Genomic DNA, 12,171 nt, shown 5'->3' with positions numbered 1-12,171 from the left:
CACTAATCACGAAAACATGCAGGATTCAGGACACGTCATCTCAGCGTACGGAAATTTTTATGGTAAGTGCTTTATTCAAATACATAATTGTGTTTTGAAGTCATTTCGACTATGTTCATACCACAGGTCTTAATCCACAAATCTGATTTTTTCGCGTTTTTCAGACTCAAGTCAGGCATTAACTTGATGGTCTGAACGGGACAGGTCGCATAAAAGTGGACCATTTCAAATCCAGTCCAGGCCACTTTCGTATGTGGTTAAAATCCGATCTGGGCCACATTTTTCCAGAATGTGGTTGTGGTCTGAACTGTCAAGTTCCTCAAATCGTAATTCATGCAGCAAGAGAGACAGGGCGCCACGTTAGCGATGGAGCTGTGCATGAGCGTAAGCGCCTAGCTTGAACGAAAAAAATAAATAAAATAGGGGGATAAGCCTAAGCTCTGTTTTCTTCCTGTGCTCCAAATGAGCAATATTTCAAAATTGTTTTCACGGCCGAGTGTCGGGGCAAACTGTCCGTATATGTTTGTGTCATGCACACACAGTACGTGCATGCTATCAATCCATATAAACTTTGAAGATAAGACCAAATGGGGATTATTTATGTCTGCTATTTGTGTCCTCTTTTTGGAAATCAAATTATGATTCCCCTTGAACAGTGGTTCTTAGTCTAAGGGTAGATTCATACTATAGGTCTTAATGCACTAATTCGATTTTTTTCGTGTTTTTCAGACTCGAGTAGGGCATTAACTTGACGGTCTGAACGTGACAAGTCGCATAGAACTGGACCATTTCAAATCCGATCTGGGTCACTTTCGTATGTGGTTCAAATCCGATCTGGGCCGCATTTTTCCAGACTGTCGTGGCGGTGTGTACGGTCCATTCTCCAAAATCGGAATTCATGCAGCAATTACGTCATCAAATAGCGAGAGAGACGCTACGGTAGCGGTGCAGCTCTGCGTTATTAGCGCCTCGCTTGCATTGAACACGGCTTTTGGGGAAGGGCCGGGGACTTGACAACAGTCATAAAAAAATAAAAATGGGTTGAGGATAAGCCTGAGAATGATCGTTCTTCTCTCAGCTCTATATGAGCAAATTTCAACATTGCCTACACGGCCGAGAGTCGGGGCAAACTGCCCGTATGTGTGTGTGACATGCACGGACAGTGCGTGCATGCGATCGATCCGTATAAACTTTGAATATAAGCCTAAACGGGGATTATTTATGTCTGTTATTTGTGTCCTCTTTTTGAAAAGCAAAATATGACATCCCTGGAATGACGGATGACAGCCAGCATGTGTGGTCATTTGCATTTGTTTTGATGCTTCTGCGCAAGCGGGTCTTCTTGCTCAGCGCGTGTCGGACTGCGAATTAGAGCGCATGCGTACTTGAATGGTCTCAATGGACAATGGCCGTCTGAACGGGCAAGCCAAAAAACCGGATATGACAAAAATCGGATTTGTGCATTAAGACCTGTAGTATGAACCTAGCCTAAGTGATTCGGTGAAGGTAAAGATCGCAGAGCCCTATTTTCGTATGCTAATTAAATCTAGGCAAAGTTGCTTGTTAGACCAGGTTTTGGAATGGTTTGCTCCCAATTTAGAGGCTTAATCCATTTCTTTTAACTGCTAGTCCTCGATCTGATAGGAGGAAGAAACTGGTTTTCTCAGTGGAATGTTGAATCACACTTAGTATGAGGGAAAAAAAACATGCTGCAAAAAATGAGAAGAATTTTGAATGGGAATTTGCTATAATTTGCTTTTCAAGTTATTAGCTTGTTAGCTTAGATAAATTGGTTTTAAAATTGAAAAAAAAAAAGCTTTATTATCTAGTTCAGAAGGGTTCGGTGAATCCACATGTGAAACTTGTGGGGTTCTGTACCTTTAGAAAGGTTAGGAACCACTGCCCTCAAATGATGTTGAGCCAGTGCTTGTTTTGATGCTCCTGTGCACACGGGTCAGTTTGCACAGCGCATCTCGGACTACGAATTAGTGAGCATGTGTGATACTTGAACAGCCTTAATGGACAATGGCAGTCTAAACGGGCACCTCCAAAATATAGAAATGACAAAAAGATCGAAATTGTCCATTAAGACCTGCAGTATCAACCTAGCCCCCTTGACTGACAAAAAAGATATTTAACCGAGCGTTAATAAAATGGCCGTTGTATTGAAGTGATCTGCCATATCTGCAAGTTCAGTAATTCAAAATTTGTTGCATAATAACATATGGAGGGAGAAAGCATTTACTGTAAATGTGTTGCTGTACATGTTTCAATGTATGAATACTATTATTCAAACTGAGCCCCTCCTCCTTGTGTTTGTGTATTTGCGTCACTGCCTTGATTGCACAGATGGTTGAGCCTGCGACCAGGTGCCGCTGATCATCGTCAGCAGCTTACTTAAACCGGTCCTTGGCCTCACATCATTGCCAGCTCATCAACTCACCTAAGTGACTTTCAGCTAAGAAAGACTTTTGTAATCCTGATACTGTGCTCATTTTTGTTTTTTTCCACCGAGATCCTGTACTGCTTTCCTGCCAGAACGCCTCCCTACCCGTTCATGTGTTTCTATCACCGAACTGCCCACCGGATTCTTCGGACACTATCTACCACTCCCTCTCATCGTCAATAAACTCTTGTTACCACTGCCAGTTTGCCTCTCTCTCTGCGCTTAGGTCCCTCGTTACCCCAGAAGCTCAACAAATATAATATGTTCTTTACAGTCTAAAAACGGGACAACTTTAATGTGGAGTTGCTTGTTCCAATTAAAATATTTTACGAAAAAACAATGTTGTATTGTTATGGCCTATTAATATGTAAGCATTAATAAAAGGCATGAAAAAGAAGTGTTGTCATTATTGCTTTCAATAGACAAATTTAATTTGCAATATAAACACATTATAGTATGATGATGATACATTGAACAAAATGGACCCCAAATTTAAATACTGATAGCGGTTTTGATACAAATCTGGCCCAGATTGAATAAGATGTTTTCTACATCCGGGCCATACACTAATGTAGTGTCTGCTACTTTGGACCAGTTCTGGCCCAAAACTGGTTGCTGATTCGGCGAGTGACTCCCTACTGAGTTTTTGGCCATTGTTCACAAAGACACTGGCAGGCATGAAAATGGGTCAGGGGTTAAAAAGGTGAGAAATGTGTGGAGGAAATAGGTTCCGGTACACTGTATAACTAGGGCTGTCCCAAACGACTAATTATTTACGATAATTATTTACTATTTTTACGATTAGTCGAGTAATCTAATAACCCCCCGCCCCTTTTTTAATTTTATTTGTTATTTTTTTACTAATTTAGCAATTAAATTTTTGATGACGCGTGTTAATTCACAAAAACATTTTGGAACACTTACATTCTTATTAAAGTACAAATAAACACGTAAATAATAACAATAAAATGCAAATAAACAATGAAGTCAAATGCTGATAGCATTAACTAGTGCAAAAGAATGGAATGTAAACAGATTCAGAACACTGACTTCGCCTTTCCAACATGATTCAAAACAATTCTTAAAAAAAAAAAAAAATCTAGCATTAATATTATAATGCACAACTATATATAACAATATTATAATAATTATCATTCATTGCCAATCAATTTTTCATGAAGGGTGTCATTTTAAAGCTATTCTTAGTGTAGAATCTGAATTTTTGAAGTATGTGGGATGAACTCCAGAAATCGTTATTTATATGACGTACATTCGCTAAACCGCTAACCGCAAGCTTTACACTCCGCAAAAAAAAAAAAAAGCACTATTCGTCGTTGCATGTGGTGTCAGTAATAGATTTTTTCTCTTCGTTTCTTTGTTTGCAAATGCTGTTAACATGCGATTTTTTTTTTTTTTCACTTTTGAAGTGTCACCTTTTAACTGCATGTTTGTGTTTTGGAGAAGGCTGCCAATGTTTGGCTAAGGTAGGTTGTCTTAGCCTCAATGTAGCAATGCTGATGTTTACAGTGTTTAATATAGATTTGTTTCTCATTTTGTATGTCTGAACTTTAATTCTATGGCGTGTTGATGACCAATAAACATCTGTTAAAGGAACTGGAGTCTCATGTGCCACAAATGTATGCACACGCGCGGCGATAAAACGCAGCAGTGAAAATTACCGCCCTCATTTTTATTTACAGTGCGATAAATGGACTTATTGCATAGCGCGAAAGGCTTAGCAACTTCAATAAAACATGTCGTTAGTTAGTTAGATGGACTTACGATTTGTTGTCTACTGTCGTCTTACAAAATTACAACTGGGTGACGCCACTTTAGGCCAATCTTGGCATTGAAGAGACAGGACACAACAGTGTACCCTCCTTTGTTTCGTTGAAATAAGTCAATGTTTTGGCCACTCTGGTGCGCCTTTTTGGCTTTGTGCCGCTTTCCCCGCTTGCATACCAAGCGTCCGACATAAACAAAATCTCCCGAACCCCCCAATTTCCAACAGCAAAATCTATATTTTCAAAAACGGGTCCGCCATCTCTATCTAAGTATTAAAGGGAGTGCATAGATTCTAAATACAATACAACTTGATGAATATATTGTATTTAAAACAGACACACAAGGGAATGCATGCAGGCAAATTTCACAGTTCTTAAGTAAACTGTACATAAAGTGGGTGAGGGAAGCAAGGCAGCATTTGGCCTAATCCTGTATGTATTTGGGCCTCCACTCAGGAGGGGAACAGCCAGTGTAATAAGTGTGTCTGTCAGTTGACGGCTACATCTGATGTCTCAAACCCCATGTGACTGCTGTCATCTCGAAAACCACAGCCAGAGAGAACCTAAATCTAAATCTGTAACACACACACGAAACGACACTGGCTACTGCTTAAATTAGTTTGTCAAAGATCGTCAGATGCTTTGTCTCCCTGTCATCACCTAGCAATTTGTTATCTGTGTCATCATTACACCGTTCTCAAATCAATGCTTTGCAATTAAAAGGAAACTACAATGGAAATCAGATTGAGGGACATGATGCAAAAAATGTGCGATACTTACCAAATTAGGTAAGGATATAATTTAAGGAGGATGATTGTTTATTTTATTAAGGACAGAATATTCATTTGTTTACAGTGATTCCTCGCAACTTCGCGCTTCAAATTTTGCACCCTCAGTCCATCACGGATTTTTTTTTTTTTTTTTAAATATTAAAAAATAAATATATACAGATGTGCTCTCCAGATCCGATCACGTCTCCCTCTCCCTCCTGCTGCTTAAACTTGGTCTGGCAGTGCACTGGAGTTGCTTCTTAAAGTTAACTATGATTGACAGACGTTAAGGTCTTGCCAAAAGCGCTTGGAAGCCGAAACTTCATTGCGCTCATGCGTCAATCATCATTTAGCTTGTTAAGCAGTTGCTGTGGCAACTCATAGTGTGTAAGTGAGCAGCTTGAGCAGATTTGAGTGGACTCAATGAAGCATTTAATAAAGACAAGCATTTTTCTACTTTATTCCACAAAAAAAAAATATTGTATATATACACACATAAAGTTTTTTAAAATTATACTTTCGGGAAAAAAGTGGACAAACTGTCTTATTTGTATCTCTTTCCAATGCTAAATCTGAATAAATACATTGATTGTAAGATACATTCTAGGATGCACTGGGACACATCATCAGTGATGTTCCTGAGATCATTGGGGGTTTCGGGCCTTTCAACATCATACCCCGTCCCTTAGCTGACCCAGCCAGGGTTGATCAGACCCCAGCTTGTGTCCCAGTAGCATTTGCCCACAGATTGCTCCTCCTGATCCAGAGCCATCTAGAGGCTCTCTCTGCTGCCTCCATGGTGGTTTTGATCGCCTTCCTTTTCTCAGCACCTGTGATGCCCAGAAGTGTGAGCATCTTGCAAAGTGAGTGACCGGCAAAGCCTCTACACCCCACCTCAATGGGCTCACAGCTTGCTTTCTAGCCTCCTCTCTGGCATTGCTCGACGAGCTCCTGGTACTTTGACAGCTTCCGCTCATTCACCTCCTCTATGCGGTCCTCCCAGGAAACTCAGTTCTATCAGTAGCACCTGCCTTGCCGATACTGACGTAAGCACAATGTCTGGTCTTAATGAAGTTGTTAAAATGTGTGCAGGAAACTTGAGTTGCTTGCCTAAGTCCACTTGGAGAACCCAGTCCACTGCTGAGGTGAGGAGCCCGGCAGCTGGTTTGGGCTGTGACTGAAGCTGCTCTCCCGCCCTGACAAAGGTGATCCTCCTCCTGTCAGGTTGTTGTTTGCTGCTGTTGTTTTTAGCCACGGCTATAGCTATGGCTTCAGCGATGGTCTGCAGCACCTGGTCGTGCCGCCAACAGTAACGACCCTCCTCCAAATCTTTGGGGCAGCTGCTCAGGATATTCTCAAGCGAGCCTTTCTTGGAGCACAAAACGCAGGCTGGAGAGTCATTCAGGCCCCAGAGATGGAGATTGGCAGGGCTGGGTAGGACGTCATAAACAGCCTGGACCATGAACTTAATGCGCTGGAGTTCTGCCTGCCTGATCTCAGACCGGGTCACCTTCCTCTCCAGGGTAACCTCCCACCTTGTCCATGCTCCCTGCTGCTGCATGCTCACCATTTTGGTGGTTTGTTCCTCCTCCTCAACCACTGCACGCGCCTCCTTCAGGACTAGCTGGCGTTTTTCCTTAGCGCATGCCTTCTCATAGCGAGGTCGGGGAAGGGCTCCGAGCCCAGCACAGCCGGTTGCCACTGCGCCTACCTGGGCCCTATGTCGCAAACGGGACTCTGCTACCTCAAGGCTTTCCTGAGCCCTCCACTTTCTTCCAATTTGCACCACGATGCCTGCTGATGCCACTTTAGAGTCCTTGGAGTCGCGGTAGAGCATAGCCTCTCTGGTACGAGAGACCCTGAACTCCTCGTCCAGGCTGCTGAAAGGGAGCTGGAGCTTGCTGGTCTTCCCATATAGGGCCGCAGTGCATAGGCTGCGCGGAAAGACCATCCATCGGCGGAGGTAGCCGCTAATCTTTCTCTCCAGAGTCTGCACTGTTGACAGAGGAACCTCATACACCAACAGGGGCCATGGTACTCGGGGTAAGACACCATGCTGGTAGATCCACGCCAAAGCGAAACCTGTCTGTCAGTCTTCCTTTCTTCAGAACCATCGCCCTGGATTTAGTTGGTTTGAAGCTCATTCTTGCCCAGGAGATGAGTCTTCCCAGGCCCTGGAGTATCAATGTTGTGCCGGGCACTGATGTAGTTGTAACCGTGAGATCGTCCATAAAGGCTCCGATAGGGGGCTGATGGGTACCAGACTTAGACAGAGGGCCTCTGCACTCAGTTTCGGCTGCCTTGGCTACCATGTTCATGGCTAAGGAAAAAAGGCTAACTGAGATTGTGCACCCAGTTATAATGCCTTTTTCAAGGCTGTGCCAATCTGATGTTATGCTCCCAGAGGTGACCCTGAGCCTGAAGTTCCCGTAGTAATTCAGGATAAGGTCCTTGAACTTCTCGGGTACATGGTATTGGCCCAGAGTAGTCTCCACAAGCTTGTGGGGTATGGAGCCATAGGCATTGGCCAGGTCGAGCCAAAGCACCACAAGGTCTCCCTTACCTTCCCGCGCCTCCCTGATTAGCGGGGTAACTACTCCGGTATGTTCCAGGCATCCTGACACACCTGGAATTCCACCTTTCTGGACAGCGGTCTCGATGTAGGAATTCTTGAGGAGGAAGTCTGTCAATCTTCGGGAAAGGATGCTGAAGAAGATTTTCCCCTCAACGCTGAGCAGTGAGATGGTCCTAAACCGCTCTAGCTTGGTGGAATTTTCTTTTTTAGGAATCCAAACACCCTCAGCCTGCCTCCACTGGTCTGCAACAGTGAACACACACACATATTTTAAAAATTATTTTCGGGGGGGGCGCTACTTCGCGGTTTTTCATTTATCGCGGTGGATTCACGTCCTCATTCATCGTGAAGAAAGAGGGATCACTGTCATTGAAAAAAGTGCCATTTATCCGATTAATCAATTGTATAAATAATGGTGAGTTGCAGCTGTATTACTAACATAGTAAAAAAGCAGCAAATATCTTACCAACCCCCACCCCCCCCCCAAAAAAAAAAAAAAAAGTCAAACGGCCAGTTGGGACGTGGAGGAGGGCGCCATTTGGCGTACCCTAACAAGGATGGGTACTTGTGCCCCTGCATATGCATTAAATTTGTTCATTTTAAAGTGGTGCCCACGTAGTGTGACATACTATGCAAAAAAAGTGTTGAATAAAACTGATTCCTAAAGAAGAAGAAAAAAAAAACAACAAAAAAAAGCCTCAAATTCAATTAAAAGTTTCAGCTAAGCAGAAAATTACCTTTGCAGGGACATTAAAAGGGAGCAGTTTGTTTTAATGGATCAGCATTATGTAGGAGGAGGAAGAAAAGAGGGAAGGTGGTCAAGCAGTGAAAGATTTGGCCATGTAAGACTGAAATGATGTAGAAAATGTTCGGTCAAAAAAACTCCAAGGCTTTTTTAAAACCCTAGTCAATATCGCTGCAACGATCTATTCAGTGAGTTGACAAGCAAAGAGTGTGAAATCCTGAAAACCTTTACTATTGGGTCCTGCTCTGTAGTTTATGAGCCTTGCTGCATTGCAGTGTTACTTTGATTGCAACAATAATAAAACCAGCTCGCTATGGTCATGTCAAATTCCAGGAATTAAATCTTTCCAGTGTAAAGCAGTTCACACCTTTTAATGTGTATAAGGTTGCAGGGAAATAAATGATTACAGACTGATATGAATGATCTCTTCTCTTAATTATACTGTAACTGTGCATATCCCCTTTTCAAGCCAAAGCAGTTAAAACTATGAATGGAGCAGGCCATTAATGCAGCATGGCCAAGAACCAAAAGTGGTATTTGGCATGTGGCAAAATGGATTTTTCCATGTGACATTTTTTTTTGCCATGTGGCATTTTTTGCCATTTGGCAAAATTGATTTTGCTTTGTCATATGGCATTTTTTTGCCATGTTGCAAAATGGACTTTGCCATGTGGCATTTTTTTCTTTGCCATGTGGCATTTTTTCTGCCATGTTACAAAATGGATTTTGCCATGTGGGATTTTTTTTTTTTTCCATGTTGCATTTTTTTGCCATTTGGCAAAATTAATTTTGCTTTGTAATGTGTGCATTTTTTTTTTGCCATGTGGCATTTTTTTGCCATGTTGCAAAATGGACTTTGCCATGTGGCATTTTTTTCTTTGCCATGTGGCATTTTTTCTGCCATGTTATGAAATGGATTTTGCCATGTGGGTTTTTTTTTTTTTTTTCCATGTTGCGTTTTTTTGCCATTTGGCAAAATTAATTTTGCTTTGTAATGTGTGCATTTTTTTTGCCATGTGGCATTTTTTTGCCATTTGGCAAAATTAATTTTGCTTTGCAATGTGTGCATTTTTTTGCCATGTGGCAAAATTGATTTTTCCATATGTCATTTTTTTTGCCATGTAGCAAAATTGATTTTGCTTAGCCATATGGCAAAATTGATTTTTGCCATCTGGCATTTTCTGCCATGGGGCAAAATGGATTTTGTCAGGTGGCTTTTTTTGCCAGGTGGCATTTTTTTTACATGTGGCAAAATTGATTTTGACATGTGGGAATTTTTTTGCCATGTGGAAAAATGGATGTTGCCATGTGGCATTTTTTTTTTTTTTTGCCATCTGGCAAAATAGATTTTGACATGTGGGAATTTTTTGCCATGTGGAAAAATGGATGTTGCCATGTGGCATTTTTTTTCTCCACGTGGCAAAATGGATGTTGCCATGTGGCATTTTTTTTTGCCACGTGGCAAAATGGATGTTGCCATGTGGCATTTTTTTTTGCCACGTGGCAAAATGGATGTTGCCATGTGGCATTTTATTTTTTGCCATGTGGCAAAATGGATGTTGCCATGTGGCATATTTTTTTTGCCATGTGGCAAAATGGATGTTGCCATGTGGCATTTTTTTTGCCATGTGGCAAAATGGACGTTGCCATGTGGCATTTTTTTCTTGGCCATGTGGCAAAATGGTTTTTCCCATGTGGCATTTTTTTGCCATGTGGCAAAATGGATTTTGCTTTGCAATGTGGCAAAATGGATTTTGCTTTGCAATGTGGCAAAATGGATTTTGCCTTGTGGCATTTTCTGCCATGTGGCAAAATTGATTTTGTCAAGTGGCTTTTTTTGCCAGATGGCATTTTTTTACATGTGGCAAAATTGATTTTGACATGTGGGAATTTTTTGCCATGTGGAAAAATGGATGTTGCCATGTGGCATTTTTTTTGCCATGTGGCAAAATGGATGTTGCCATGTGGCATTTTTTTTTTGCCATGTGGCAAAATGGACTATGCCATGTGGTATTTTTGTCTTGGCCATGTGGCATTTTTTTGCCATGTAGCAAAAAAGGATTTTGCTTTGCAATGTGGCAAAATGGATTTTGCTTTGCCATGTGGCAAAATGGATTTTGCCTTGTGGCATTTTCTGCCATGTGGCAAAATTGATTTTGCCATGTGGCAAAATGGATGTTGCCATGTGGCAAAATTGATTTTGCCATGTGGCAAAATGGATGTTGCCAAGTGGTATTGATTTTGCCATGTGGCAAAATGGATGTTGCCAAGTGGTATTTCTTTTGCTATGTGGCACAATGGATTTTGCCATGTGGCATTTTTTTGACATGTGGCAAAATGCATTAAGCCATGTGGCATTTTTTTTACATGTGGCAAAATTGATTTTGACATGTGGGAATTTTTTTGCCATGTGGAAAAATGGATGTTGCCATGTGGCATTTTTTTTTTTTTTGCCATCTGGCAAAATAGATTTTGACATGTGGGAATTTTTTGCCATGTGGAAAAATGGATGTTGCCATGTGGCATTTTTTTTTTCCACGTGGCAAAATGGATGTTGCCATGTGGCATTTTTTTTTGCCACGTGGCAAAATGGATGTTGCCATGTGGCATTTTTTTTTGCCACGTGGCAAAATGGATGTTGCCATGTGGCATTTTATTTTTTGCCACGTGGCAAAATGGATGTTGCCATGTGGCATTTTATTTTTTGCCATGTGGCAAAATGGATGTTGCCATGTGGCATATATTTTTTGCCATGTGGCAAAATGGATGTTGCCATGTTGCATTTTTTTTGCCATGTGGCAAAATGGACTTTGCCATGTGGCATTTTTTTCTTGGCCATGTGGCAAAATGGTTTTTCCCATGTGGCATTTTTTTGCCATGTGGCAAAATGGATTTTGCTTTGCAATGTGGCAAAATGGATTTTGCTTTGCAATGTGGCAAAATGGATTTTGCCTTGTGGCATTTTCTGCCATGTGGCAAAATTGATTTTGTCAAGTGGCTTTTTTTGCCAGATGGCATTTTTTTACATGTGGCAAAATTGATTTTGACATGTGGGAATTTTTTGCCATGTGGAAAAATGGATGTTGCCATGTGGCATTTTTTTTGCCATGTGGCAAAATGGATGTTGCCATGTGGCATTTTTTTTTGCCATGTGGCAAAATGGACTATGCCATGTGGTATTTTTGTCTTGGCCATGTGGCATTTTTTTGCCATGTAGCAAAATGGATTTTGCTTTGCAATGTGGCAAAATGGATTTTGCTTTGCCATGTGGCAAAATGGATTTTGCCTTGTGGCATTTTCTGCCATGTGGCAAAATTGATTTTGCCATGTGGCAAAATGGATGTTGCCAAGTGGTATTGATTTTGCCATGTGGCAAAATGGATGTTGCCAAGTGGTATTTCTTTTGCTATGTGGCACAATGGATTTTGCCATGTGGCATTTTTTTGACATGTGGCAAAATGCATTTAGCCATGTGGCATTTTTTTTTTTGACATGTGGCAAAATGCATTTTGCCATATGGTATTTTTTCTTTGCCACATGGCAAATACCACTTTTGGTTCTCGCTGCCTCTCCATTAATGGAGCACTGCTGCATGAGTGAATCAGAAGAGATGGACAACACTGTGCACGCATTTCAACACTCAGAAGCACTCGGCCTTCAGTCAAGGAGGAAAACACTTGAAGTCGAAATGTAGCTGGCAAGGTAAAGTTAAATGGTACCTTCATGATAGTAAAGCAGATTACCGGTACATGTAGGGTATAGGCTACTGTATTATTGTTGGATGCACATGTTAGCAAAGTCTGCTAGCTACAAAGCATTTACCTGATTGCTTGTTGAAATAAGGCACACAA

The 12,171-nt window shown here is 41.5% G+C and overlaps 1 pseudogene; it reads right to left on the bottom strand.

The window, feature by feature from the left end:
* Positions 1–5,708: 5,708 nt before the first annotated feature.
* On the bottom strand, positions 5,709–11,914 carry LOC130922664 (uncharacterized; annotated as a pseudogene).
* Between the last annotated feature and the right edge of the window lie 257 nt (positions 11,915–12,171).

Source organism: Corythoichthys intestinalis, chromosome 10 (genome assembly GCF_030265065.1).
Source record: "Corythoichthys intestinalis isolate RoL2023-P3 chromosome 10, ASM3026506v1, whole genome shotgun sequence".
Classification (NCBI taxonomy): domain Eukaryota; kingdom Metazoa; phylum Chordata; class Actinopteri; order Syngnathiformes; family Syngnathidae; genus Corythoichthys; species Corythoichthys intestinalis.
This window is presented reverse-complemented; position numbering and strand designations above follow the sequence as displayed.